This window comes from Ranitomeya variabilis, chromosome 1 (assembly GCF_051348905.1).
Source record: "Ranitomeya variabilis isolate aRanVar5 chromosome 1, aRanVar5.hap1, whole genome shotgun sequence".
NCBI lineage: Eukaryota > Metazoa > Chordata > Amphibia > Anura > Dendrobatidae > Ranitomeya > Ranitomeya variabilis.
Window position 1 is genome coordinate 302923523 of NC_135232.1, and position 12084 is coordinate 302935606.

Genomic DNA, 12084 nt, shown 5'->3' on the forward strand with positions numbered 1-12084 from the left:
TTTCTTTTGTATGTTTGATTTTTTAATAAAAAAAAAAAAGGAAACAAGTAATTACGGTAGTATTTTTTTGTCAAAAAGGAACATTTTGAGTGATATTTACCACTTCTAGGTGAGGTGAAGACAGACGGCGAGGCTGTTTCTTTTTTTTCCCCTTTTCAACAACCTATGGTGTAGTTAAAAAAAAAAAAAAATTCTTGTATCAAGTAATTTATGTGTTAATTAAAGACACAAAATGTGTGGCATGTACCTTCTTTGTCACTTTTGCCAATTTTTTTGGGGGTGGCCTGGCAGGTTCGGGATCAGAAGATTCCTATTTGCAATAAAAACATGATTACACATTATTACCTCAATACACTGGAGTGACACACAACACTATTGTGGCTTTTTAAATCTAAAGCATACCGATTGTTAAGAGAACACTGCAGACACGCTGCTGCTGCTGCTGCTTGATCCCTCACTATCCGACATCTGTGTACAAACAAAACAATACATTTAGTACACACACATCCGATGGGCACTACACACTCAAATGATGTACACAGAAAAATATACACATAGAATTGTACTTACATTGCCTCTGATCGCTTGCAAGACACACACACTGTGCTGCTGGCATTTTCACAATATGTGCTGGCAGAGTATATACTCCAAAATGGCTGCAATCATATTTCCTGTCACATGACCACATGGACCCTCATGGACCACCCACCACCCTCATTATCGCAATCCAACGTATGGTTTCATTTGGACATTTTACTTGATTTGCGTCTGGCTGCGTTAGCAATAGACTTTAATGGCAGAATTAGCGCTTCCGTTAATCTTGCGTTAGCTTGACCGGACCCAAAAACGCTGCAGGCCGTGTTCGAAGGTACGTCATAAAAAAACGGAATGTTGCAAACGTATGCCAATTTTGACATGCATTACGATGCGTCATACAAATGAAAGTCTATGGGTGCGTTACAATGTCCGTTACATTGCGTTTTTACTACTTAAAAATGTGTCTGTTACACGGACTGCCCTAGCGCAATGTGAACCCAGACTAATAATAATAGTAAAAAATCTGGTGCTTTGAAGGTCTTAAAATTAGGTACTACAAAAAAGGCAAAAAACTAACCAGTATGTCCTAACAGAGTAAACCAAGTGTGAACAAGTACAAACTGCTATGACTGCACATTATACAAACAAAAGAATACATCAGCACTCTGTAAGCCAGAGTGTAAGCCAAACTGATTTTCCATGTTTGGGTCAGTCTGTCGCGAAGGCCGCTGTTTAGTGATGAATTTTGAAAAGGACTCGCAGCACTACATATATATCACAGGAGGGGCGGTTAGCATATACATCGCAGAAGGTTTTTTACCACAAGTTAATTAAAAAGTACTCTCGAAAATCGTTTATTCCTGCAAATGGTCGAATTTTGCAATTCAAGCTTTCCAAGAACTTAGGCTAGTTTCACATTTGCGGTAGAATCCGCAGCGTTTATGCCGCAACCTGAAACGCACGATAAACTGCGTGCAAACGCATTGTTTTTTAGATGCATAATGTAATGCATGCATTAAAAAAACGCAACGTTTACATGTTGTTTCATGCGTTTTGCATGCGTTTGCGTTTTCTGTGAGCATGGTGGAAAATTTACCAGGAGAAAAATCTAGATAAACAGACACCGCCAATGTGACTACAGAGGGCGTGTATTGTGGGATATCTATATATAGACCCTTGGACTGCTGAAATCTTCACAGTGTGCTACTGTATCCTGATGGATCTTCGCATGGAGAGCTTTTATTTCAACCTGGATTTAAGTATCAAGCTGTTTTTGCCTATGTGTTTGCTTGGGAGCAACAAAGAAATCGAGAAAGACAGAAGGACACGGCAGCGTCGGAGTTTTTGGAGACACCCCATTATTGAACTCCGGGAGAGCCGTGGAGCCTACCATACGCTATATGGCAAGCTTAATGCCAACCCGGACAAATTCCCTGAATATACCAGGATGTCTCAAGAGACTTTTCAGGATTTGCTAGGACGTGTCCAAGGAGCCATCCGGAGACAGGACACACAGCTCCATAGAGCGATTCCTGCAAAGGAACCTCTCCTGGTTACACTAAGGTACGTAATAATTCTAAACAAATGCCTGGCATAATTATAATCATTCTGCCATGTATTCTTTGTATTTTACTTTATGTGTTTAGCAAAACCAGACCATAAATAGAATTATTCGGATTTTTTTTTTCTTTCAGATTCCTGGCTACCGGAGAGAGCTTATCATCGCTCCACTTTCAGTACCGGCTTGGAATTTCCACCTTGTCTGGAATAGTTGCGGACACCTGCCAAGTTTTGTGGAATGTTCTCTGGGATGAATTTATCCCCTTACCCACCGCAGACATGTGGATGGAAATTGCTGACAAATTCTGGAGAGTGTGTAATTTCCCCAACTGTTTGGGAGCAGTGGATGGAAAGCACATACAGATTGTCAAACCCGCCAGATCTGGATTGGAGTACTTTAACTACAAGAAATATTTTTCTGTAGTGCTCATGGCAATAGCAGATGCGGACTGTCGCTTTATCGCCGTGGACATTGGAGCTTTTGGCCGTGGCAATGACTCCCAGACTTTCAGGAACTTGGATAAGGGCCGACGTTTGTACGGCCAAAATTTTAATTTTCCCCTGCCACGACCTCTCACCAACACTCAAGGCCCACCGATGCCATTTGTTATGGTTGGGCTTGAGGCCTTTCAGATGTGTGAAAACCTACTGAAGCCATATTCCAGTCGGGACTTGAACCACACTAAAAGGATTTATAACTACAGACTGACCAGGGCCCGAAGAACAGTGGAGTGTACCTTTGGAATTCTTGTCTCAAAATGGCGCATTCTTGGGACAGCCATTAATCTAAAAATGGAGACAGTCGATGAGATTGTCAAAGCCTGTGTGGTTCTCCAGTTACATAATGGCTAAGGAGCGACCCAACATTGAACTGGATGAACCAGTTGCAAACCCATTGCCAGATTACCAGCATCACCCTCTGCGGTCAACTGTTGAAGATGCCCACATGCGGGACCAATTTGCTGCCTATTTTGTTTCTGACATCGGACATGTGGCATGGCAAGATGATATTGTGTAAAATGTGCTGTTGGGTTTGGGTCTGTACCAGTTATGTTTTAAATGTTACTAATATTTTTTGATAATAAACAACGTGTTTTGATACCTGTAACGAGTCTCCTATGTCTTTCCTCTAAAAACCACTTATGTTGTTAGTGGTAAGGTAGTTGACGTCATTACATCCTGAATCTGTTCTGCAGTATCTATTGCATGCAGACTGAAGAGACGATGGAGGTATAATACAAAGCAGATCTATACTCACCAGTAAGTCAAATAATGACTTCATGATGCACAAAACCCAGCCTCATGAATTCACTATTTCTGACACCTGTCCAGGTGAGTATAGATATGCCTTGTATGACCTCCATTGTCTCTTCAGTTTGTGTGAAATAGATTACGTAGACTGAAGAGACAATGGAGGTTATACAAGGCAGGTGTCATAAATAATGAGCTCAAGACACAGAGTTTTGTGCATCATGAACTCACTAATTATGACACATGACCTGTTGAGTATAGATCTGCTTTGTATTATCGCCATTGTCTCTTCAGTCTGTGTCACATAGATTAAGCAGACTGAAGAGATTATGGAGAAAATACAAGTAATATTAGTTTTTGAAAACTCAAAGCGCCATACCAAACACACAAAGCTGCAGTGTTCTACTTAATAACTCCTGGAGCTATGAGGTGGCAAAAAAACAAAGTGTATAGGGCAGTGTGTTTATTCGACGCACGGTGTGTGTTGCCGGCGGCGAAATACACAAATAACCAAACAGTATTGGGGCAAAAAACAGTTACATTTATTAAAAAAAATAAAAATTAACTACGCCGACTTGGGGTAGAGTGACGGAACTGGGGCGTGTGTAGCTGTGAGGCCTGGCTGGCTGAAGACGACGCAGGGGTTGCAGGAGAAGGGGCAATTAAACTAGTGGGGTCAGGGAGTTCAGGGATGGTGCTAGAGGCATGGGAAGGCAGAGACACACTGGAAGGACGAGACGAAACAGACACATTGGGAGGTGAGGGGGGAGGGATAGCGATAGTCCGATGCTTTTTCTTTTTCCCTTTTTGGGATCGGCGCTGCAGTCTGGGGAGCCTCGGCGGACTAATTTCTTGCGGCCCGGTCATGGTGGCCGACCTGTCATGGTCCGTGTGCTGCTGCTGCATGATGGTGAAGGCCATGCCAGGGTCCGGCTGCTGCTGCATGGTGGTGGTGTTGAAGGCCAAGCCAGGTTCTGGGTGCTGCTGCTGCGTCCTGGTGGTGGTGAAAGCCATGGCAGGGTCCGGGTGCTGCTGCAGCTGGGGCCTGGTGATGGTGGCCGACCTGTCTTGATCCAGGTGCTGCTGCTGCATGGTGGTGACAGTGGAGGATGTCCAAGGAGCAGCAGTTGGCATGGTGGTGGGCTGTCCAACAGCACTCGGCATGGTGGTGGCGCTGTAGTGGTGTCCGGCAGTGCTTGGAATGGTGGTGGCCGTGCAGTGGTATGCAGCAGAGCTCGGCATTGAGGTCAAGCATGACAGTGTTGGCACAGGTGGAGATGCCACCACTGGCTGCTGAAAATAGCGAGTCTGCTGCATAGCCTGCACGTAAGCAGCATTACAGGCCTGCATGACACTAAGCTGTAGATCAGGAGTAAGGTGTTCCGACATGCCCTCTTCTTTTTGATTAAAAAAATGATGTGCTGGCCTCTGGAGGTCGGCTTTCACTTGGCCAAGGCTTCGGGTGACATCATGGATAAGTGTATTCATATGGTTCAAGCCACTATCCAGTCTGTCTCCCACCGCCTTGAGTCCATCATGAAAGATCGAGCTCAAGTGCAAAAACTCGGGTGTGAGTGACCTGTCCAAGGCCATCTGCTGCGAAGAGCCCCCCCAAAAAGAGGCAGAGGACTGAGACAGGGGAACACCTGATGGACCAGCTTCCTGGTCTCCAGTTTGTGTTGCAGGCCCACTTTCTGCTGCGCTGCTGGATGGCTGGGACGGGACCATGGCTGTTTGATGAAGGACCGCTCCAGAACCAGGGTCAAGAGTGCTGCTCCAGGTGCTGTGAACAAAAAAAAACAAAAAAACATTAGTACAAAACATTTATAATAGTAAAAGCACCAACTCCTGTGGAATTTCAAAATACAGATTAGGCAATACAACACAATCCAATGCAACACAAAAATACTTACGTTCTCTTGGCAAGGACCAGTCTCAAAAATACCAGCATGCGGGGATGCTTATATTTTCTGATCCTTTCTCCAGAACCACTGGGAACCCGGCTCTCTTGACGAAGGTCCTTGTTGAAGTGATCCTTCATCAAACGCCAACAAGTTCTGACTTTGAGCACTGTTTAAAAAAAAAAATGGTTAGACAATGCACTTTTGGACGGGATCACACAACTGAACTCTCGGGACCTTTTCTGTCTGTGTCTACCAGTGGTATCTTCTGTCTCTTCCCATACCACAAGAACCCTGGAATGAGATTTCCATGGACATTGTTACTGATCTTCTTGACTACTATCTCAGTCGTAGCGAACAACTTCTAAATGATGTATCATTTTGCACCATTTAGAGGACGTCCATTTGCTCTCCAGTTAGCCCAAGTACTTTTTTAAATACGTTTTTCAGTTCTACTATCTCCCAGTTTGCATAGTCTCTGACCATGGTGTGCAATTTTTGACAAGTTCTGGAGGACACTTTGCATGAACTTAACCCCTTTCTGCCATCGGACGGAATAGTACGTCCGATGGCAGAACCCCCGCCTTGATGCGGGCTCCGGCGGTGAGCCCGCATCAAAGCTGGGACATGTCAGCTGTTTTGAACAGCTGACATGTGCCCGCAATAGGTGCGGGCGAAATCGCGATCCGCCTACACCTATTAACTAGTTAAATGCCGCTGTCAAACAGCGGCATTTAAAAATCGCTTCCGGCCATCGGGCCAGAAATGCGCGCACCGGTGACCCCGTCACATGATTGGGGGTCATCGGTGCTTTGGTAATAACAACCAGAGGTCTCCTGCAGACCTCTATGGTTGTTGATGCCAGATTGCTGTGAGCGCCACCCTGTGGACGGCGCTCATAGCAATGCTGTAATTCAACTACATAGGGGCAATCTGAGCATCGCTCCTATGTAGCAGAGCTGATCAGGCCTCCCATGAAAGCTATTGAAGCATGGCAAAAGTGAAAAAAATGTTTTTAAAAATATGAAAAAAATAAAAAAAATAAAAGTTAAAATCACCCCCCTTTCACCCCATTTAAAATAAAACAATAATAAATTGCGCCCTCATATGCCAACCTTTTTATGGGTCAATGGGAACGTGAACACATGTTGTCATACCTTGGTGATGTTCAGGGTCCATCTGTAATAAGCTGGATGCGCTTCATTGATGATCTTCTCTTCATTTGGCAGGGTGACAGAATTGGACTGGATAAATTCCTTGTATATCTAAATGATAATGATTGGAATGTAAAACTCACCTTCAGGATTACTACACAGAAGATTGATTTTTTGGATCTCCAATTGACAGTTGACCATATTGGTAATATCCATAGTACCATTTTTTCGGAAAGAAACTAGCACTAATTCCGTATTACACGCGAAATCAGCACATCCGAGACATACCATTAGGGCAATTCCCAAGGGGCAATTTATTCGTGCAAGAAGAATTTGTGATACCAATGAGGAGTTCGAAAGACAAGCCCGTGATATGACAGGTAGATTTCTGGATCGGGGATACAAATATGAAGACATTAATCGCGGTTACCAACAAGCGAAGGAATTGGATCGAAATTCATTGTTGCAGAATAAAGTTTTAAAAAAAGAGGATTCACGGCTGCGAATCATCACGAATTATCATGGGAGATGGAAAGATATGAATAGTATATTCAATCAATTTTGGCCGATTTTAAGGCAAGATCCTGGGCTGGCAAAATTTATTGAGGATAAACCGTCAATTGTTGCAAGAAGAAGCAAAACTATTGGTGAAACCATCACACATAGCCATTATGTTGTACCCAAGTCAAACTTTATATTTAACTCTAAGGGTCCCAAGTGGGGGTCTCGTGCATGTGGTGATTGCAGTGCTTGCAAATATATGGTCAAGGTGGAAACATTTAGCAATTCCTCGCAGACACGTGACTTCAAAATTGTCCATCCAATCAACTGTAAAACCACATCAGTCATATACTATTTGACATGCCCATGTGGGCTTATTTATGTGGGCCTTACATCGAGACAACTCCGAGTACGAATATTGGAACATGTGAGAGATATTAGATCGGCAAGACTTTTGAATCTGGAAAATTCTCAGAATGAAGATATTGTCAAATTAAAGACAATACCTGCCCACTACCGGGAATTCCATCCATTTGGACCAATTGAACTCCAAGTAAAAGGTATTGATGTAGTGCATTTGGGCATCCGTGGGGGGAATATCATGAATAGGTTAGCCCAAAATGAATGCCGCTGGATCACCACTCTTAGAACAATAAAACCACATGGCCTTAATGACCAGTGGGGATTTTCTAGCTTTTTGTAAATTATATTCCTTCTCGATTGAGGATCTCTGTGCTGTCGTCTGTCTGACATTATCTTTTTAATGTGTGTTTTTTAATTATATCTGTATATTTTTTTATCTCAGTGTTTGTCCGTGTTATATATTTTTTCATAGGGTGGTTCTTGTGGTACATCCCTTCCATTTATGATAAGTGGGGCTGAGATTATTTGATTTTAATGGTTTTTTTCTTTCGTTTATTTATATGTAGGGTTATTATGAGTCCTCTGTATATGGATATTCGACTATGAAGAGTCATGCAATATGGATATTTGGCTATGAAGAGTCATGTAAATCGACTGGACATCTATATAGGAATCCGGACTTCTTTACACTAGATGACACACTTTTGCACGTTATATCTTAAATTGTATTTGTTTGTGTTTTACACAAAAAACTATTTTGTGTGTAATTATTAGATTTATTAATTGACACTTTTCTCACATCATATTTGGTGTTATATATTTTGTTTTTATATATTTGTTTTTTGTCTATTTTTGGGAGTTATATATATATAATTATTTTTCACTACACATTTATTCTTTAGTCCGGGTTTATAAAAACTTCATTTTGCCAATTTAAATTGTTTTGCTCCATGAATCATTATCTGTCATTGTTTGCCCTTATACTTACCTCCACCATATAGTATCGATGCGGTGACTGGGCGCATCTCCTGTTTCCGCTGCGTGCTTGCTCCACTGCGTCTCCTGCTTGTGATACCACGGACGGTGCCAATGTGCCTTCTTGTGGTGTCGCTGCGGGATGGGCACTGGGGCTGGTATCGCTGCGGCGGCATGCGATGCGCCATTTGGTTATCACATCTGCTGTCATCATATTGTTTATTTTATTGCCAATATGGGTAATGTTTGTTGCCCTTACCTTTGCCCTATTCCAATATGGTGGACATGGTGCCAGTGCGCATCCCCTGCTGTCTGGGCGGGCGGACCTTGTCACGTGATCCGCCTGTGACGTCATGGACGGCGCCGGCGCGCCTCTCCGTGGCGTGGCCGCGGGACATGTGCCGGGGACGCTGGCACTGTAATGGCGGGCGATGCGCCGCCTCTGGTACCATGATTGATTTAGTACATGTGCGGCGGGCATATAAATGGGAGGCACTACACCCCCTATGTATCACTCCCTGAAGAAGCCACGTGCGAAACACGCGTTGGAGTGCGGGATTGAGGCACGGTATTTGAATATGAACTCCGGTAAGGAATATCATATGCACTTTGCACTTTATTTTGTTTGATATTATTAGAGATTGCTAGATGTGCATTTGCACCATGTATTAATTGAATCTTGGCAGGATCTGCTATATGTACTCCACAGTATGCACTATGCACTTTGCTTAGGTGGATTACTTATGAGGGATCACATTAAGCCACATATTTGGATAAACTAATGGTATTTTATGTGCCCTTTTTCTTCTTCCTTACCGTTGTTCATAGTCATATTAATTATTTGACCAAAGCATGGGTATAATTACATAAATTGTCATATTGGCCCTTACATCGGTGCTTCTATTTTTTATAGTACTTGCCTCCCTCATATTTTTGTGTTTAGTTTTGTTTAGTGTCTTATCATAATAAAATATTTGATTTTACAATATTGGCGTTCAGAATAATTTTTTCAAGTAGTTTTTTTGGTTATAAGGTTGTGTTTCTACTTGAAACTTATATTGATATTTGGGTATATCTTTCTCCTTGGTTTTGGTTAAAATAATTAAAAAAAACCTACACATATTTAGTATCGCTGAGTTCAGAATCGCCCGATCTATCAATAATAAAATGAATTAACCTGATCGCTAAATGGCGTAGCGAGAAAAATATTCAAAACACCAGAATTACGTTTTTTGGTCGCCGTGACAAAGCAATAAAATGCAGTAACGGGCAATCAAAACAACGTGTCTGCACTAAAATGGTATCATTAAAAATATTAGCTCGGCACGCAAAAAATAAGCCCGCATCCAACCCGAGATCACAAAAAATGGATACGCTACGGGTCTCGAAAAAAATTGCGCAATTCCGCACTTGGAATTTTGTATCCCGTTTTCTAGTACACAGACATGATAAAACCAATGTTGTCGTTCAAAAGTACAACTCATCCTGCAAAAAATAAGCCCTCAAATGGCCATATTGACGAAAAAATAAAAAAGCTATGGCTCCGGGAAGAAGGGGAGCGAAAAACGAAAACGCAATACCGGAAAAAGCTCTGGGGGTTAAGGGGCTAAAGATCTCCTGTGACTTCTCCTCAGCTTATCATGCCCAAAGTGATGGACAGACTGATTGAGTTTCTTGGAGCAATATTTACAAATTTTTGGCTTAATTTGCTCCCTTGAGCTCAATTTGCCCACAACAACTCAGTTTGAGTGTTCAGGAAATATCCATTTGTTACATGGTATGGCTAATCTAAAAGTCTACTTCCTTCTGCCCTTCTACAGCCCCTATGACTCTCCTTACGTCATAGCCCATAAATGGTATCTGCTCCGTGAAACATGGAGGAGGTGGCGCTTGGTGGGGAATACAGCTGGTGTGGCAGAGGCTTCAGATCTACGGTAATATTACAGCCTCATTTGCATATCAATTGATTTGCAGATTTCTCAGTAACAGAGGAATGGACTTGCCATGTAAAGTGATATTGCTGGACTTGTATTGAAAGAGCTACATGTGCATACAGTTTGATGAAATCCAGCTGATTAAGTCCCTTCAACAACATAATAAACATGCTATGTGGTATTTCAGCATTATTTGCATATCAAATTAATCACAGATTTCTCAGTAACAAACTGGTGAAGTAAAGGTATTGGTGGCCTTTGAATGAGCTACATGCGAATACAAATAGTTCAGGGAGAGAAATTATGCTGACAGATTATTTTTAATGTTTCACATTTACAATCAATAAATTACATTTGTGCTAAATGACTAGAAAAACATGGACGTTAGAATATCATTCAAAAGATTAATCCACGTATCAAGATATAGATGCTGTAATCCAGTGTTGACCGGTCGTAATTGTCAAATTACAGAAACATCTAACAAGGATACAAGGTCATACCACAATTCCCATGAGGTGGTACAGATGGTGCCTGTTACTCCTACAATAGACACAATCAGATGATTAAATATATGGAAGTAACGGAACAATGTGAAGAGGGAAGGAAGGTATTAAACCATTGAAGGCACAGCTTCAAAAGATGCACTTATCCCTGACTTGATGATTATTACTAAAAGAAGTCTGGATTTTTTGGAGTGTGCTGCCTGTAGCTTAATCAAATGCTCTTTTTCTACTAATGGTATCTGTTCAATCACAAATGAAAAATGACCAAGCCCATAGAGTTTGTACACGCATTATGTTTTGCATGTTGAACTATTTTGCAGAGATGACACTACAGTAACTCTACAGTGCTGTGTTCATCATTTCATCAAAGATTTATTTGGTGGTACACAGCATTGTCATTATCATTTGTACAAAGATATCACTTAATACAGATAGAGTGCTGCCTGTTATTACAAAGCTGATGTGCTGCTTGATTTTTGTGGGCTTTTCTTTACCATGTAAGGGCTACATAGCTCCCCTTTCAGAAAATCTTAGTCCCTGGGAGCAGTTTGTTATTAAAAAAAAAAGCCTGATCCCCATGTCCATCACTGAGTCTCTGCAGCTGCTCCCAGTGTCCAGTACCCAATCAGTGAGCTCAGCGACTTTGCCCATGTAGTCAGAATGCTCTGCTCAGAGTTGATCGACAGACGCGTTTTTGTCGTGACCTTGGCACTGCAGCCAAAACTGAAAATTGGGAGAAGCAGCAAAGACTCAGTGCTGGACCCAGGGATGGTAAAGCTCAGAATGTTGGGGTTTTTTTTAAACAAAAAACAATATTTTCTGAAAGGGGACAACCTCTTTTAGGCAATTTGTATCATACAGTTAGACCAGTACGTACAGTAAACAGAGAAATCATAATAATTGCCTAATGGGCCACACAGCACAGGGAGTTTTTGGTAATAGCTTGCAAAATCCTCATTATGAATGCATTAATGCAGTATAAAAGTTTTGTGTCTGTTAAAAGACTGCAACTACTTGAGGTTTAGGGCATAACTTACCTCCAAACCAAGTCCAAATTCCAAACCTGTAACAAGACACACCATTTTTTAACTTTTACAACTTTAAATATACAGCATATACCATTTGCATTCTTTAAAATTAATTGCAAATTATTGTGTATGATGTAAACCTCTTTTGGGAAATTGTGTTTCCAGATTGTTATCTGTACTTTTATTTTAAATATATATTTTTTCATATTTTAAGCTTTTGTACAATAAAAGTCATCTTTTAAACATATATGTGGTCATTTTTATAGGTTTATTATCTTTATTTTCATGTACTCAGGTAGAGTCTTGCTGGAACAGTAAAGTTCCTTCCCAAACTGCTTCTACATGGAATCCATGAGAAGAATACACCCCCAATACTG

At 41.6% G+C, this 12084-nt stretch overlaps 1 long non-coding RNA gene across 2 annotated transcripts in view; it reads right to left on the reverse strand.

Annotated features, from left to right (window-relative positions):
- Window positions 1–10485: 10485 nt before the first annotated feature.
- The window catches only part of LOC143816021 (uncharacterized), a 53017-nt gene continuing 51418 nt past the window's right edge, over window positions 10486–12084 (reverse strand). For both annotated transcript variants that reach the window (XR_013223874.1, XR_013223875.1), the window contains exons 3-4: window positions 11717–11742; window positions 10486–10716 (exon numbers count right to left, since the gene is read on the reverse strand). This is a non-coding gene — a long non-coding RNA (uncharacterized LOC143816021). The remainder of the gene's footprint in view (window positions 10717–11716; window positions 11743–12084) is intronic.